The sequence below is a fragment of the Pleurodeles waltl genome, chromosome 4_1, assembly GCF_031143425.1.
Source record: "Pleurodeles waltl isolate 20211129_DDA chromosome 4_1, aPleWal1.hap1.20221129, whole genome shotgun sequence".
NCBI lineage: Eukaryota > Metazoa > Chordata > Amphibia > Caudata > Salamandridae > Pleurodeles > Pleurodeles waltl.
The window spans coordinates 377,449,060-377,468,262 of NC_090442.1; positions in this window are offsets into that span (position 1 = coordinate 377,449,060).

A 19,203-nucleotide genomic window follows, 5' to 3' on the forward strand; every position below is an offset into this window, starting at 1 on the left:
GTGTGTGTAAATGGTGATGTGAAGGGGTATGGTGGGCCATAAGTGTAACAGGCAGGACTGCCTGACATACTATTTTTCTGTGTGTATTGCCTCTGCAGGTCAGTGCCCATCAAAAGAAGGGTATATGGGGCCAGATGTAGGAAAGGATTTGCGCCTCGCCGTTTGCGAGGCGCAAAAGCCTCTCCGCGATGCAGAAATGCATTTTGCAAGTCGGATCCGACTCGCAAAATGCATTTCCAACTCGCAAATAGGAAGGGGTGTTCCCTTCCTATTTGCAACTCGCAACGCTATGCAATTTCATTTGCGACCGCGAAAGCGGTCGCAAATGAAATCGCAGTTACCATCCACTTGAAGTGGATGGTAACCCAGTCGCAAACGGGAAGGGGTCCCCATGGGACCCCTTCCCCTTTGTGAATGGAAACAAAAATATTTTTTCAGAGCAGGCAGTGGTCCAATGGACCACTGCCTGCTCTGAAAAAAAACGAAACTAAAGGTTTCGGTATTTTTTTCCAAGTGCAGCTCGTTTTCCTTTAAGGAAAACGGTCTGCAGATGGAAAAAAAAAAAAAACTTTATTAAAAAGCAGTCACGGACATGGTGGTCTGCTGTCTCCAGCAGGCCACCATCCCCGTGAGTGCCCATACTCGCAATGGGGTCGCAAACTGCGACCCACCTCATTAATATTAATGAGGTGGGTCTTTGCGACCCCATTGCGAGTTGCAGAAGGTGTCTGAGACACCTTTCTGCATAGCAAATTGCAACTTGCAAATTGCAAGTCGCAATTTGCTTTTTTCCTACATCTGGCCCATGGCGTGCTATCTCCAGGGACGTGCGGACCCTTGGGGTCTATGGCCGGCGGAGCACCCACCGTCAGAAACGGTGGGAGGACCTGAGGCGCTGGGCACGGAAGACGGTGGAGGCCCAGCTGGGGATGGCCTCCCAACGAGGAAGGGGTGCCTTGACCCTCCTGATGGCCCGCATGCTGGCAGTGGCCTATCCTGAGCTGGATGGGTGCTTGAGGGCAACACAGCAGCCACAAGGGGATGAGTACAGTGCCCATTATTACAGCGTATGCATGGTAGGGTGGTATTCGGGTGGGGGATATGTGACAGTGGGTGCCCCTAGGCCAGGTCTGACATTACAGCATTACAGACATTACAGCATAGGTCCCCAGGTGGCAAGGGTCCAGAAGGGATAATCCTGCTACCTAGCTCGTAGGCATCCACTACTGGTCAAGGCTGTGTGGGAGCCAGGTGTGCTGGATTTGCCAGTGTGTGCCCCTTGGTGGCTAGCAATATCACTGGTAGTACAATGCATAGTGCGTAGGCCTGTACCCTGCGTATGAGTGTGCTGTGTACGCCAGCGGTGGTGTTGGTGCAGCCATTGACCAACTGCATCCTTTGTCTCCCTCCTTTTTTGTTTTGTTATCCTGTCCTTATGTGCATTAGCATCATCTGGCGGAGGAGCAGAGGCACCGGCGATGGAGGGAGCTGCATCCCACAGGACCAAGGCGGGCACCATGGCAGAGACTGTAGGGGACAGTTCAGACACAGCTACCTCCTCCGATGGAAGCTCCCTGGTGGTGGTGGACACCTCTGTGACCACCCCAGCTACAGGTACAGCCACCATCCCCTGTACCAGCACCGCCCTCCCAGCAGCCTCTCAGCGAGTTGCCCGTGCCTGCTCACCCAGGAGGGTGGCCATCTCCTTCGCCCCAGGCCCCTTAGGCCCTGCCCCAGTGAGCCCTGGTGCCCTGAGTGAGTGAGGAGTCTATTGACCTCCTGAAATCCATCTCCTGAGATCCATCTCTGTACGGCAGTCAACCATTGTGAATGCCATCCAGGGACTGGCAGCCCAGATGCAACAGAGTAATGCATATCTGGAGGGCATTCACACTGGCTTGGCGGCCCAACAGAGATCGATCCAGGCTCTGGCCTCCTCTCTAATGGCAGCCATTGTCCCTGTTTCTACCGTCCCCCTCCAACTTCCAATTCCCAGCCCCATTCTCCTCAACCCCAACCCATCCCAAGCACACAGGTAGACGAGCATGCGCACAAGACAACACACAAGAGTGGCACAAGCCACCCTCCCAGTTCCATCTACACTCACACCTTCATGCACTACATCCTCGTCCACTACCAGCATCACCACCACATCTAGCAGAATAGCCATGCACATGTCCCCTGTGTCCTCTCCCACTGTGTCTGTCCACCCCTCCTAAGTTACAGAAACGCAAGCACTCAGACACCCAACAGCCATCCACCTCACAACAGCATCCAGCCCATGCACCTGCACCCGAAATCAGCGGACAGACACCTCCTACAACCACTCCCTCTTCCTCCACTTCCACACCTTCTCCCTCTTCCCACCCCAATGTCCCTAAAAAGCTTTTCCTAACCACCATTGACCTCTTCCCTACCCCTCGCGCCACCCTCCTGCACGTCTGGCCAGGGTGTCAAAAACCTAGCCAAGCACTTCAGCCACCCAGTCCATGGGCCCAGTAGTCACCACACCCACTCGTGGTGGGAAAGGATCCAGGGCACATGTCCTGAGGGTGAAGGAGCCTGCACCAGGCAGTCTCAAGGGTAAGGAGCCTGAACCAGCTGCTGCCAGGAAGATCAAGGAGCCTGCCCCAGCTGCTGCCAGGAAGACCAAGAAGCCTACCCCAGCTGCTGCCAGGAAGATCAAGGAGCCTGCCCCAGCTGCTGCGAGGAAGACCAAGGAGTCTGCCCCAGCTGTTGCCAGGAAGAGCAAGGAGCCAGCACCAGCAGGCAGGAAGGGCAAGGGGCTTGGGGCAGGAACTCTGACAGAGCTCCAACCACCAACCATGGTTGTGCAGCCATCCAAGGCTGCAGGGGATAGGCTGGAGCCTCTCCCGAGCAGCAGCAGCACCACCACCTCCACCAGTGGGCAGCCATCTGAGGCTGCAGGGGATGGGCTGGATCTTCCCACCACCAGCGGCTGCAGCAGCACCACTACCTCCACTAAGCAGCCATCACCGCCAGCAGACGGTATGTAGTCCTGCCTCCATGGGCTGCTGTGTGGCCTGCCCCCTGCAAATCCAGAGGGTATGACACCCACCTGAGAGACCGTGACCTTGCACTCCCCAGGATCAAGAGCACAGGGCACGATGCCCCCTCCAGAACCAGTGGGTAAGACACTGACCAACCCCAGCCTCCCCAGGATCAAGAGCACAGGGCACAATGCCCCCTCCAGAACCAGTGGGGAAGTCACCCACTCCAGAGACTGTGGCCTTGCACTCTCCAGGATCAAGAACAGGGTATGCTGCCCCCTCTAAACCAGTGGGGAAGTCACCCACTCGAGAGACTGTGGCCTTGCAATCCCCAGGACCAGGCACAGGGCATGTTGCCCCGTCCAGAGCATGTGGGGAAGTCACCCACTCGCGAGACTGTGGCCTTGCACTCTCCAGTACCAAGCACAGGGCATGTTGCCCCCTCCAGAACCAGTGGTCTTGTTTCATCTCCCGGCTAAGGTGCCCCCCATCCTCCTGAGGTGCCTGCCTATTTACCAACTGATGCCCCTGCAGTGTTCTCTCCGTGTTGATGCAGGTGACAAGTGGGGCCTTGGACTTTGGCCTGTGGCCATGTGGCCCATGCAAACTGAGGGCTGGGCAGGGCCCCTTGAACTGTACAATTGTAAATATCTGTTACATTGGCTAAATCTTTATTTATACTGTGTTGATCTTATTTACACTCACTTTAGTAAATGCATTTGTCCTTGCATTATTCAGCTGATTTAGGGGGAATAACTTGTTTTCTTGTGCATCTGGTTGTGTGTATGGTGTGTGTATGTTGGGTGTGTGTTGTGCATATGTGTGTGTGTCACTCTCTTTTTCCTCCCTCCTCCCATCTGTGCTAGGCAGCTGTACTCGTTGTCGTCTTTGCTGTTGTTCATGAAGGAGCAGCACTTAGAAGGGCATGGGGAAGACATGCAGCTCAGGCTCCATGGCGGTGTGGTTGTTCCCTGTATCTCCAATGGTGAGTCCTTTCCCTTCTGAGCTCAGTTTCCGCCAGGCTTTTGATCTCCTTTGTACCGCCCCAGAAAAGGTGGCGGTTTGGCATTTCTTAATACAGTGGGTGGAACAGTGACTTCCACCTGGCTGTAGGCGGCTACCGCTGTGGTGCCTGTTGTTTCCGGCCTGGCGGTCAGTTTGGTAACGTGGCTGGCTAACTGAGATCTATCCGCCATGGTCATAATTTGGTGGTAATTACCGCCAGCCTTTTGGCGGTATTACTGCCACTTTTATACCAACCGCCAGGTTTGTAATGAGGGCCTATGTGTTTTATTACTCATCTCCATGGCACTTTTCCATTGACCTTCCAAGGATGAACGGCAGAGCAGGCCTTGTGAGTTTCAGACCTGTGATCTGCAGGTCGCATGCTGAGCTCATCATCCAGCTCTCTTCTAGTTCTGACACTGTTACAAGGCACCTGGGTGACCGACCGCACAGTGTCTTGGCGGTCTCCGCGGTGGGGTGAGGCCTTCATACCGCCTATTATTGTGAAGCTGTCACTTGCTTAACAGTCTGGCCTACTCAAACTGCACATTGGTGAAGGTTTCTCCCAATACTCAACAGCACAAGCCAGCTTCCCACTCACCAATAAGTATGAAAACAGCTTAGGGCAAGTACATTGCTTCACTATGCTGTAGGCAGCAGACCTGACCACATATGCTTGTGAGAGTGTGAATTTTCTAATCTGTTTATTAATGATTTTGGTATAACTAAATGCATGATGAATTAAAGTGTAAAACAGGTGACTTTTGAAAATGGTTGCCACAGTTAATTTTCTGTTCCTAACTGAGCAAAATTCGAACTAAATGTTGTAGTTATTTTCCATAATTCAATGCTTATGTAAAAATGCATTTGTTGCTTTAATAGATGCGTCCACAGCTACCCCTAGTGGGTTGCTGAATTATGTCTTACAAGGCCATGTTTTAACCGAGCATTGCATAAGTTGAATGTTCTATTGTGTGAGAATGTTACTAATATGTGTTTTTTCCTCGAGGATGGAAGTGCAGTTGTACTCTAAAAGTTTCTTCCTGGGAAGAGGTGTTTGGGCGGAGATGGAACAATGGAGATTCAGACGAGACAGAAGAGGAAAAGTTACTGTTGAAGAAAATGTTCTAGTTAATGTAGTATTGTCGTATTTTAGGTTATCAGTTTAGTTGTTGATTGGCTGAAGCGTAACCACCCCATGGACAGACCAATTATACATTTTTTAGAGATTAGTATAACAACCTAGGTAGAATTCTCTAATGGTCAGAAGAAGGAGATGATAAGTAAAGAGAGATGAGTAGAGTCAAGTGGAGATTGAGAGATTGAAGCTGTTAGATTGCAGTGTTCCTGTAGCAGTGTATAGCCGTTGTTAGGCCCAATTCTTCTAAAGATATACCTGATGGTATCCTCTTGCTGAAGTAGTCTGCATGTTATGATCAAATAGGGTAATGTATGACATTGTGATGTTATATGTGTCTCTTTTGCTTTCCAGGTACCAGCTGCAATTTATAATTTGATTGCTGCATATTAATAATATTATTTTTATTATTAATCCGAGTTAAAGAGTTTTTCTAAATTTGTGTGACTAAATTCTTTTTATATGAAGCCCAACATCTTATTGCTAATTTGTGGATAGGGAGGGAATTAACTTGAAATGCTCATGACTTACATTGACATCTTTTGAGTGTTGTACTAATGTAGACTTTGCCATTATTACCTGTTTTGGTTTTTATAAATAAGTGTAATTCTTTGGGAGATTATTTGCTTGGTTGCTCTAATTAAACTGAGATATATTAGACGTTCTAATCAACCACTATTAATTCTATATGCTTACCATTTGTATTTGAGAGTTATTTTCGTAACATTAGCATTGTTAATCTAGGGAAATAAATTCTATAATTCTTCTTAATAAACTGGTGTGGTTATTGTTTGAGGTTTAATATCATTGATTATGCTGGCTATTGTTGATGCTTACATTACTCATTGATGACATCCCCTCAAATGTACTTTGTTTCGATCCATCGTCCTCTAGCGCAGAATCCACTATTCGGTATAAATAATAGCTAGGATTTTGTGGCGCTGCAGCAGTTTCAACCCAGAATGTCATGCCAGCACTGGTCCTTTGTCTGACTTAAACCCTCAACAGCCTCTTGCTGATGAGTCCATAGATGGAGTAAGGCCAGCAGGGGACACGCAGGAAGTGAACAGATGGCCTCAGAATCATGTTTACTTTCACTTCCTGCTGCCACATTCAGGTCGGGAGTCGCTACGGTAATAAAAGATGCAGGATGGGGTGTCACTCCTAATTGATATCAGTGTAAAGGATAGGTTGGGAGCTCTCACTTACTGCCCTTTTAATCCATAGCAGAGGCTTCCGCATTGAGTGCGGTTTCTGAATTAGCTGTGATGTGGGTTTAAGGGGGAATCATGGAAACGGAAGTAAGTAACAGTCAAAATATAAATACGATAGGATAGGAGCGATTTAACCCTTTGAGTTGAGTGCCTTTTTATTAGTAATTTGGTAATTCTGCGGTATTGACGCTTTTCCGTGACACGGAGAGTGAGCTGGCACAACACGAACAAACAGGGAGAAAGAAATAGCATTAGCTAAGCTTGCCTGTGACAGCTATTAGCTTTGTCAATGTTTCATAACTCGCAGCTGTGCAGCATGGTTAAAAAAATAATTGTAAAAAGTGCTTTGACACGCCCAACCCTAACAACTTCATAGCGCTTTTTCTATTTTTAGCCGTGTGCTTGTGAAGGTTTTAGATGCATTAACATATTAACATAATGCACGTAACTCCAGCAGCGCGGGGGTTGGCTGTTTGCAATGCCCCTTTCAGCGGCCCATATCAGTGTAATTGTGGAGCAGATGAGCAGCTGCCAGCACAGCTGGATTGTGGAAGTCTCTGATTCCCTGCTCCTGCTGCACCATGCGCACCAAGAGAGAGGTTCAGTTCGCACCAGCAGTTTTATTTTTTAAGTGAGCAGCTTGGGATAACTCTATATTTTTTTTAATAAAATATTTTTTGGTGCATTTTAAATAATCAATCACCATGCTATTCAATCATGAATCAGCATTGCAGTTTAGCCGTGCTACTTACGACGATACGTTTGTCTCTATTTTTATAATAAAATGTTTTTATTGCCATTTTAAATAATCAATCACCATGCTACTCAATCATGGATCAGCAATGCACTTCAGCCCTGCTACTTACAACTTATACAACGTTTGTCTGCTACATCAGCCAAGTCACATAACCTTAACGTTAGTTATGTTATCACAAGAGTTGTCTTCATCCCGCCCCGGTTCCATTCTAATTAATGCATTCCAACCAGTCTCCCTAAATCTTGCCATGTTTCTGAGGAAATGGCCTTGATTTATAGCTAGGGATCACCATTGTCTGGCAGCTGACCACGCCCGTGCGCAACCTTCTAAACTCGGTGGTTCCTTGTTTTTCCAGCCTCTTGCTAGGTAATGCGCAGAAGTGGCAACTTGGTACTGTCATCTGTTTTCTAATTTGTTACGTTTTCAATTCATCCTAATTCAGTCACACTTCCAAATAGTATGAAAGATGTCCATCACTTGTTCCCTGCATCCAGGACGATTCAGGAGGCTGCCCTCCTAAATCACCTTAATCTATGTTTTTTTTAGTGTAAAAGTTAAAAGATGCAGAATTAGGTGGCAATGAATCCCCCTTGTGGTTCCATCCTGGCCTGGCTACCTGCCACTCGTCATGTGGTAATGTAGTGACATCCACTTCACATGTGTCCCTGAGGTTTCCAAATGAGGTGTGTATTACCAATGATTAATATCAGTGGGGTAACAAAAGCTGAGGAAGCCCATTTCCAAGATATCCCAGGAAGGGTTGGGGGAGGAGGGTTGCCATTTGCCACCAAACACATAGGACCTGATTCACAAAGGTAAAGTTAGACCAAAAGTCTAACTTTACTACTTTCTGTATTCACAAAGGGACTTATTAGTAGTATCTTTACGACTGTGAAGATTCCGTACTCAGGGCGAAGGTTCCACACTCGGGGCGGAGAGTCAGCCCCTGTGGCAGAATCTCCACAGTCGCAGCAGAATACAAACCAATGAACTAAGACAGCAACCATTGGTGTCTGCCTCAAAATATATCCCCAGGTATACACATCATAAGATATATGACATCTAGTTGAACAACCAAAAAAACACAAAATGCCTCACTGAAAATATCAAATAGCTACATATAGGCACTGGGCGGTTACATATGTGTATGTGCAGGGTGTGTATTGGAGTGGTATTTGTTCTGGCAAAAACACACACCACTACAAGAGTGTAGAAAAACATGTAAGACACAATGCCAGAAACCTATACATCCAAGTCGTCAAGGGGCAACCAGAACATCACAAGTTCTAAATAACATCTCTTCTGCAGTTTCACATTAAACTCTTAGTCATGGGCCATGTCATGTCTTTCAGAAACAGACAAAATGTGAATGTAATAAACAACTCTAAATCTCTGATCAAACATCAGATTTTTAAGTTTCTCCCAAGCACACCACAAACATCTGTGTCAGTGCTTATCATCACCCCCACACAGCTACTGCTGAAAGTAGTTAGCCTATCCCAGCCTGGCTGCATACAAAAATTCAGAGCTGCCACATCACAAACCCTTTCAGACCTTACAGCATGACACTGAATGAGTTTGTCCGTTGGCCCCTTGTGTTGTGACAGAAGGATTTGAGGAGAAGGAGAGCAGAGAGAATATTAAGACAAAGAATTAACCTCTTTGGGATGTCCAGCCAAGATGTTAGCCCCAGATTTCGCTTTCATCGCTCTGATGTCATCTTGGAGATGGTTTCTGAGTGGGAGCAAGATCCTGACTCTGAGATGTGCCACTCCCACGCCATCCCAGCCTATGTCAAGATCCTAGCTGCTCTCCATTTCTTTGCTACTAGATCATTCCAGAAGGTGTCCAGTGACATTGTGGGCATTTCTCAGGCAAGCCAGTCCCAATGCTTGTGACAGGTACTGAGCTGCATAAATAGTAGAGTGCATCTCTGCATACGTATGCTACAGGCAGTGGCAGGATGGGAAAGGATTGCTAGGGATTTTTACCTCATTTCTCACTTCCCACGTGTGGTAGGTTAAATTGATTGCACTCATGGCAGTTCAGCCACCTCACCACAATGCACACATTTTCTGCAAGAGGCACCACTGGCAGGGTGTGTGTGATGCCAGTGGCTGCTTTGCGGCTGTGCATGCAGTGTTTCCAGGTAGTACACATGGCAGCAACATATGCCAGAGGTCACCTCTTGCCTGGGAACTGACAGTAGGAAGATTTGGCAGGATGTGACTTCTGGGTACTCAAGCAACAGACAAGTTTGTTTAATGCTTTTATTTACATGTCCACATTCATTACAATTTAATATTTCTCGGGACACATACATGGCACCAACAGACACTGCATTTATCATTTCATACATTAGTAACTTCACAAATTCAACAGGGACATGTACCAGAAGTTCAACATTTTCCTCGTCAGGTGATGCTGCATATGCACTCTACCCTCATCTCCTCACAGCATACAGATGTGAAATCACTGTACCTCAGCATAGGTACAGCAGGGCACGCATACATACATGAGCCATCCTAAAGGGTACTTTTGGTCTCCTAAAGTCTCAATTCAATGTCTTGATTGTGAAGGGGATGTGCTGCTGTACTCCCCTGAAGAGAGTGCAATATAATAGTAGCCTGTTGTGTCTTGTACAACATTGCAGTATGTCAGGGCTTACAGATACCTCTGAACCCTCACCTAGGTCTGAATCCAGGGAACAGGGACATTGTCCCACAGAGAGGGCAGGGTAAGCAGGTGCGTGACCAGGCCTTTGACACTTTTTGTCTTGAGCCACCAATTGTGTTACAGCCTTTATGTGGTTGCACAATCTGTTGTCAATGATGATTGGTGGACATTTCACACTCTGTCCATAAATTCCATCCTGAGACTACTTTGTGAACCATATAAAATGTATGTAAACAATAGAGGTTGTCAAGAGTCAAACGTTAGGTTGTGCTACAGAATTTGCGCCCATGTCAGTGATTAGTGTTGACAGAGTCTCAAAGGACTCAGTGCCTTAGGGAAGTCCATGTCACTGCATTTGTGAGATTTCTCTGGACAGTGAACATCTGAAAACTTTGTTAGCACTAGGTGTCACAAGTATTGCTGCCTACGTATACAGTCATTGAGGATTCACATTGTGTACAAGATGGAAACCTACAGGTATATATGAAACAGAAGAGTTCACAGTTAGGTGTCAAAATAGATTTTTGAGATACCCTTACTCCAAACAAGCACACCTTCACCATTAATTGTATGTGGCTTGGTGTGTGGCACACTGTGCTTTGGACAACCCATATGTGACATGGGGGTGACAGGCAGGGTTGGAAACTTATGGATCCACTCACCAGACATTGTTTAAAACACAAAATATAAAAATTAATACAACTATGTACTGTTACTTACAAAAACAATTTGATGTCAGTGTTTGAGACACAGTAGTGGGGCTACATAGTGAGGCTAGGGTTGTTAAAATCTTAAGTGGTTATGATACACTGTTTTCCCACGTTGTCTCATGATGGGATGCATAATGCTATAGTAAAATACTATACACTCCTTCTATCTCCATGTTTCCTATGTGATGTACTCAGACAGTACTGAATGCACAATGTTAAGTGTCTGTGTTGAGATATGTATAGGATTAGTAACATGAAACATATGTATGTTCTAATTCAGAAATATACCTTGTATTTGTGAGCACTGCTACTGAAGTGGCAGTGTAGTGATAAGTCTTTGATATATATACCAGGGTTCAAAAGTACCCGTGTGCTGTCCTGAACTGTCCATGCTCAGAAACAGACGCCTTCACTTGTCCCACCAAAAATCAAGTTTATAGTATTGTATGTGTAATGCTGAATGCATCACACACACAGGTCTAAAGGACATATAATTTCATATGTCACTATCTCTTAGTTACTTTCAGATAGCATGCCAGATATTTTCACAAGGAGTGGATCGCACTGTTTGTGAAGGTAATGGTTAAATAACACGTCTTCCCAGAGCTTACGACACATCTAGCCCGCCAATGGTATATGCCGACTGCACTGTAGCACGCTGCAATATCTTGCCAGAATCGGGTGCGAGCTGCATTACTCATCTGTTCCTCTGGTCCCCCATTAATCTGAGGATACTTAGCATGCACCCCCCCAGTTAGTATGTTCAATTAAGTCTCACTAAAAGGAGGTGCCGCTCAGCTAAACAGAACAGTAAGATGGCAGAGGATCTTGCTTGGAGGTGGGGATGGCACATAATGTCCATAAAATGGCTGCCTACAACTTCTTGTATTCTACTTCTAGATTTTGGGAATGCTCTCGTTTTTATGATTGCTTGTTCGAGCAGTTAGGCTAATCTTGGAGAAGTGCAAGCATTTCTTGTACCCACAGTATCAATAAAAGAGGCCACACACTCAAAAGAATAACTTGAGACCAATTTACAAAAATACTTCAGATTTTATAAACATTTTAATACTAAGATCATCACAATCAGGTAAGTACTTTTCAAGTTATTAACTTTTCACGTTTTAATAAAGTTAGTCTTTTTGTGCTTAATTACGCACCATAGAAATCAATGGAGTAATACCTTGAAAATTCACAGTAAATCAGGCAATGCGTTTACGAATGTCTCCTTTACAGGTATGGCACAATGGTCGACGTACCGTCAATGGGTACCCTGGACCAGCTGGAGAAGTTTGGGCGACTCCCAGTTCCGACAGGAGCAGCTGCAGAAAGTTGATGGAGCTGGTGCCAGGCCAACTCGGGGGACCACTTGGAAAAGTACTGCACAGGTGGACTTGTCGGGTCCTTGGTGCATCAGGCAGGGTTTGGTGCCTTTTCTTGGTTCAGCAGGGCTTCACTTCTCAAGCCTTGGGTCTTCTTTGTTGCTGGTTTTCTTTTGTCCGTGGAATCTGATTTCTTGGTCAAGGGATGCCCACTAAATACTGTATTTAGTAGGGGTTTAAAGGAATATCTAGTAGTGACCAATGGTTCATATACCTTAGGGTGACTACACCAAGTGGCCACATACTGAGGGCAGAGGTCACTTCCTTATACCTGATTGGCTATTTTCCTTTCATCCAAGCTGGAGGAAAATGAAATGGAGAGGCCACCTTGCATGCAACACCTTTAGGGTGGGTGGTGCAAGCTGGGGGTGCCCCTCCTTCTACCCTTTTTCAGTTTTCCCACAGTTACTCCTTCCAAAAGTGGGGGTTTGCAACAGGGCTGGCCATCTGCTGCTAGCAACAGTGGTGGGAGTTGAATTTCAAGGGCAGTATGCCCTTTGAAGCTCGCCATCAGGGCAGTGCGCATTCCTGAGGGAGGGGGTGTTACCACCTTCACTCAGGAAGGGCTTTGTTCTGAATCCCAGAGAACAGGATCTCTCGCCCCAGGGGTTCAGAATCTTGCCTGGGGGTGGCAGGCTGGTTTGGACCACCTAGCAACCATGTCAGGGTAGTTAACTGTTGCAGGGGGCATCTCTAAGAAGACACCTGGGTACATTTTGTAATAAATCCAATACTGGTACCAGTTTGGATTTATCATTGATACCAAACACCCCAAGGTTCAGGGTAGCCATCATGTATCTGTGAAACTCGTACTGACCAGTGTGCAGCACATGCATTAAAATGGTCCTAGAGGGTGGCACAATCTGTGTTACTGCCCTCAGGGACCTACCCTTAGTACCCCATGCCCTGGGTACCTAAGTACCATTTACTAGGGACGTATAGTGGCAGCTAAAGGTGTTGCCAATGGTGCCAATGCATCACAACAGTTTTAGGGAAAGAGATCCGACCCAGGGAACTGGTTAACAGGGGCCGTGGGCACTAACAACTTTGAGGCTACATCATATACCAGGCAAAAAGTGGGGGCTAGCCATGACAGAAGAGGCCTTTTCTCACATGGCCGGAAAAGCAAGACCAGTTGTCATTTAGTTCCTCCAACATCGGTACACCAAAGTACTGTATTATACGTTCATGACACAACTGGACATGCATTAGTTCCATCACCATTTGGCTTTGAAATGGGGCATCTATTGTGAAGCAGAAAGAGAAGTGGCAAAATACAACCAATTAATGACAATACAAGTGGTATGCCACCAAATACATTCCACTAAAAATCAAGGAGCGTATAAAAGATGGAATCACTCCGGACACAGTCTGGAAGGTGCTGACAATACCAGACCCAATCACCTTAAAAAATTGTTCAACCCCTTCGGTGTTAGAAGCATTAAAGATATGACCCACAAGCTCACCGAAGTGCCTTGTAAAATTGGTGTTTAAAAGCAACTATATTTCAATTGCAACTTGTGATTTGAAGGTTTCACAGGCAGATGTAAACAATATGTGGGTCATTACAACATTGGCGGTAAAAGCTGCTTACCGCCGTGCAGAATACACCGCCGCGGCCGCGGAATTCCGCCACAGCTATTATGACACACATCTCGGAATCCGCCGAAATTCAGACACCCACACAACTCCGCCACACCAAAGGTCTGTGATAAACTGGCGAAAACAAATCCTCCACCTCCACGCCAACAGAAACATGCCCATGCTATTACGACCCACAAATCCATGCAGCAGTCTTTCAACCGCGGTATTCCATTGGCGGTACACACTGCCGCGCTCAAAATACACACACATCTCCAAAACACCGCCACATTGGACAATTCCAAATACACACACGTGATACACATACACACACCACTCCCACACACTCAATACAATATAAAACACACACCCACATCACCCACAAACCCCTACGACCACAATTCACGGACGAAGGCCAGAGAGACAGCACAGCAAAGACAACCCCACCATACAGAGGCACACAACACCATCACCCACACAACATCCACGCACAAAACACCACACACCACTACACATCACCACACACATCAACACTCACACCGCCCCACACATCACACACACCACCCCATGTCACGCCAAAGACACCCCCGCTTTTCCAAGGAGGAGCTCCGGGTCATGGTGGAGGAAATTGTCCGGGTAGAGCCACAGCTATTTGGCTCACAGGTGCAGCACACATCCATAGCCAGGAAGATGAAGCTATGGCGAAGAATAGTCGACAGGGTCAACGCTGTGGGACAGCACCCAAGAAATCGGGAGGACATCAGGAAGAGGTGGAACGACCTACGGGGGAAGGTGCGTTCAACGGTCTCCAGGCACAACATCGCGGTTCAGCGGACTGGCAGCAGACCCCCACCTCCTCCCCCACAACTAACAACATGGGAGGAGCAAGTCTTGACCATCATGCATCCAGAGGGCCTCGGAGGAGTCGGTGGAGGATGGTACACTGGTAAGTCAAATCTTAACTATCATATCCCCCACCCTACCTGCATGCTATCACACACCCCCACCCTCACACCCTCCCCTATCACTCCAACTCCTCACAAATGTACTAACAACACACACCACCCATCCCAACACCAAGCCCTGCATGACACAACTAAGCATGGACACCTATCACCTAAGCATGCCCACTGCACATACCCAGAACAACCCCCTAACCATCATCACACAAGCCCCCACACAGGAATGCTTGCACTGGGGTACACAGACACCCACCCATTGCACACCATCACACACACACATGCAATAATCATGCTCTTATGCCCCTGCAGGAACACGAAGGACCGTCACCACACCAGAGGGTCCAGACAACACCACTCCACCCCCAGAAGAGGCCCACAGTGACGATAGCAGCTCTGCCCTACTGGAGCCTGATGACCAGCCCGGACCATCGTGGGCCTCGGGACAGTCGGTTCCCCTTGCACAGGCACAGCCCAACACTGACCTTCCACCCTCTGGTAACACCAGCACAGCATCCACCCAGCGGGCCCAAACCTCCGTACCCAGGACAGGTCAATCAGCGGTGTGTCCACCACTACAGGGAACCCAGGGTAACCCACCACCCCAACAACAACAGGGACCTGGGGCAGTGGTAGTGGGCACACAGTCCAGGGGACGGAGGCACAGGAACACAGGGGAACTGGAAGGGCTGCTGTGCGACAGGGGGCGGAAAGGCCAAGGGAACCCACTCTCCACGAGGCCCTCACCTCCATCATGGGAGCATACCACCACTCCCAGGAGACGATGGCGACGGTCCTGGTCAAGTTTCAGGAGACCCAGCGCCTGCAGGAGGACCAGTATTTGGGGTTCAGGGAGGAGCTCAGGGCCATCAGCTCCGCCTTGGGCACCATCGTAGGGGTGCTGAAGGACATACAGCAGACCCTGAGGGACACCGTGGCACTCCAAGTGGCCCCTGACACTAGCCAGGACGATGAACTGCCCACCACCTCCGCCGGCCCTAGTGGACAGGACGCCCCGCCACAGGACCACCACACCAGCACCCCACCCCCTGCAGACGGACAACCACCACGCAAGCGGTCCCTGAGAGCCAGGACAGAGCAAGATGGCAAGACCCCTGCCAGGAAATGAGACCACCCTGATTGTCCCCCCACTGTCCCACTTTGTTACCCTGTCCATACTTGAACTGCCCCAGCTCCACTTCCTATGCCCATATGGGCAGTGCACCTGTGAGACTAATAGACTGGACTCTGCCATGGACATTCCTCCGCCATCACCCCTCACCATTTTACAACCCCCTCCCATTTCTGAGCACTTCAATAAACACCCTTGAAACACAAAACAATCTGGAGTCAGTCTATGATTTGTTAAAATGTAATATCTATGACAGTGTCAAAATGCGTTGTGAGATGTAAAGGCAACATACCAATGTCACACATCAAAAGTCCTTGAAGGATGCAAGTAGATGACACACGTTGGTAACCACACCTGTGAAACCGTAATGGAAAGAAACAACTCAATTACCATACAATCCCAATAAATTACACACAGGATAGAGGAAGACGTGTGACAGTGAATGTAATGGTAAAAATGAAAATGTTCTCACCTGTGTGTCACTGGAAATATTGCTGTATGACTGACTCCCTGTTGTCGTTGTCTTCTTCCTCAGCTTCCTCCTCATCACTGTCCACAGGCTCCACAGCTGCCACAACACCGTCATCTGGACCATCCTCCTGCAGAAAACGCACCTGGCGTTGCAAAGCCAAATTATGAAGCATCGAGCAGGCGATGATGATCTGGCACACCTTCTTCGGTGAGTAGAATAGGGAACCACCTGTCATATGGAGGCACCTGAACCTGGCCTTAAGGAGGCCGAAGGTGCGTTCGATCACCCTCCTAGTCCGCCCATGGGCCTCATTGTAGCGTTCCTCTGCCCTGGTCCTGGGATTCCTCACTGGGGTCAATAGCCAGGAAAGGTTGGGGTAACCAGAGTCCCCTAATAGCCATACACGGTGCCTCTGGAGTTGACCCATCATATCAGGGATGCTGCTATTCCGCAGGATGTAGGCGTCATGCACTGAGCCAGGGAACATAGCATTAACCTGGGAGATGTATTGGTCTGCAAAACAGACCATCTGTACATTCATGGAATGATAACTCTTCCTGTTCCTGTACACCTGTTCACTCCTGTGGGGGGGGACCAGAGCTACATGGGTGCCATCAATGACACCTACGACGTTGGGGATATGTCCAAGGGCATAGAAGTCACCTTTAACTGTAGGCAAATCTTCCACCTCAGCGAAAATTATGTATCTCCTTACGTGTTTCAGCAGGGCAGACAACACTCTGGACAAGACGTTGGAAAACATAGGCTAGGACATCCCTGATGCCATGGCCACTGTTGTCTGAAAAGACCCACTTGCAATGAAATGGAGCACTGACAGCACCTGCACGTCAGGGGGGATTCCAGTGGGATGGCTGATTGGTGACATCAGGTCTGGCTCCAACTGGGTACATAGTTCCTAGATTGTGGCACGGTCAAACCTGTAGGTGACGATTACATGTCGCTCTTCCATTGTCAAGAGGTCCACCAGCGGTCGGTACACCGGAGGATTCCGCCATCTTCTCACATTTCCCAGTTGACGGCGCCTACGAAGGACAACAGCGACGATAAAGTCAATTTTCCTCCAGGTATGTACCCACAGTTCCACAGAAGACTACACCAAACACAAAACCCTTCCTGTATGTGTGTTGAGTGTAGGCCTAGCTATGTGTGACGCAGAAGTAAATGAAGCCATGTGGGCCCCTGAAATGGCGGCTGCCTGACCTCTAAACTGGGACAATGGGATTGTGGGGTAACTGCGCTGGTGTTGCACACCGTCGCAGTAGGCGGTCGTAGACCGCGGCGCAATGCTGTATTGGTTAACATAGGACCCTATGGGTCCCAGGAGCCAATGAACAGGTGCGCCGGCGGTGATGATACGCACCGCCGCAGACGTCACCGCCGCGGACGTCACGGCCATTTTCTATCTGTTCAATCACTAGATACCTGACCTTCGACAGGAGAGGACCTACACTGCAAGTGCTGCTGTGACCTCGGTCTGGAAGCGACGATGGCTGCTGCGTCTGGGGAAAGGCCCCTGCCTTCACTGCTCAGGAGTTGGAGAAACTGGTAGACGGGGTCCTCCCCCAGTACACGCTATTCTACGGTCCTCCAGACCAACAGGTTAGTACACAGGGAGCATGTTGTATGGGCTAGGCCTGGGTGGAGAGGGCTGGTTGTAAGAGGGAAGGGTGCAGAGTTCAGGGAACAATAATGCATGTGAATGAATGGGCCACATGGCTAGAGTAGGGAGGGGGCCACTCACATCGACGGTGCAGTTGGTAATGACTTTTCGTCTTCCCTTGTGCATGTCATGTAGGTCAGCGCCCACCAGAAGAGGGACATTTGGCATGCCATCGCCAAGGACGTCCGGACCCTGGGGGCCCACCAGAGACGGGGCACCCACTGCCGGAAAAGATGGGAAGACATTCGCCGCTGCAGCAAGAAGACGGCGGAGGCTCAGCTGGGGATGGCCTCCCAACGTGGGAGGGGTGCCAGTCGCACCATGACCCCCTTGATGTTCCGGATCCTGGCGGTGGCCTACCCTGAGTTGGATGGGCGCTTGAGGGCATCACAGCAGACACAAGGGGGTGAGTACAACCTCATTCTGCTGACTTTGCGCGCAGTAGAGGGGTCTGGGTGGGGGAGGAGGCCTGTGGGTGTACCTAGGCCAGCCAGAAATACGTTGACTAGGCCCCTCTGTAATGCAGCCCATGTGGCACTCTACACCACCGCAGTAGAGTGCCAAGTACAGGTATATATGCCCCTGTGGCATCCATGTGTGCAGATGTCCACCATAGCCATGTAGGCCATATCCCAGGAATTGCATATGCAGAGGCCAGGAGCACGGCGTAGCTGCTGTGTCTGTCTTGTCCGCCAACGGTAGCGGTATGCCATGCACTCAACCTGTTCTTCTTCTGTCTTCCCCCCCCCCTTTTTGTGCTCTCCCTGTTCATTTGTGCATCAGCATCATCAGGCGGAGGTACATGGCACCGGAGCACGAGGGAGCTGCATCCCACATGGCCATGGAGGGCCACACCACGGACTCAGAATGCACCAGTGGGACAGAGGGTGAGGGGAGCTTCACGTCGGCCACCGGATCACCAACCAGCGACACGAACTCGTCCGCCGATGGGAGCTCCCTTGTGGTGGCGGCACCATCTGTGCGCCCCACTTCTACAGGTACAGCCGCCACCTCCCCTACCAGCACCGCCCTCCCAGCAGCCCCTCAGCGTTCGCCCCGTGCCCGCTCACCCAGGAGAGTGGGCATCACCTTCGCCCCAGGCACCTCAGGCCCTGCCCCAGTCACCCCTGCTGCCCCCAGTGAGGAGGCCATTGACCTCCTCAGGTCACTCACTGTTGGGCAGTTTACCATTGTGAATGCCATCCAGGGTGTAGAAAGGGAGTTGCAACACGGTAATGCATTCCTGGAGGGCATTCATTCTGGTCAGGCTGTCCTTCAGCAAACCCTGCAATCTCTGGCCTCAGCACTGATGGCAGCCATTGTCCCTGTGTCTAGCCTCCCCCCTCCAACCTCCTCCACCCAGACCCAATCCCCTGTACCCCAGCCCATCCCAAGCACACCTACAGACCAGCATGCACACAAGTCAACACACACAAGTAGCTCAAGCAAACATAGGCACCACACAACCCACAGGCACTCACTGTC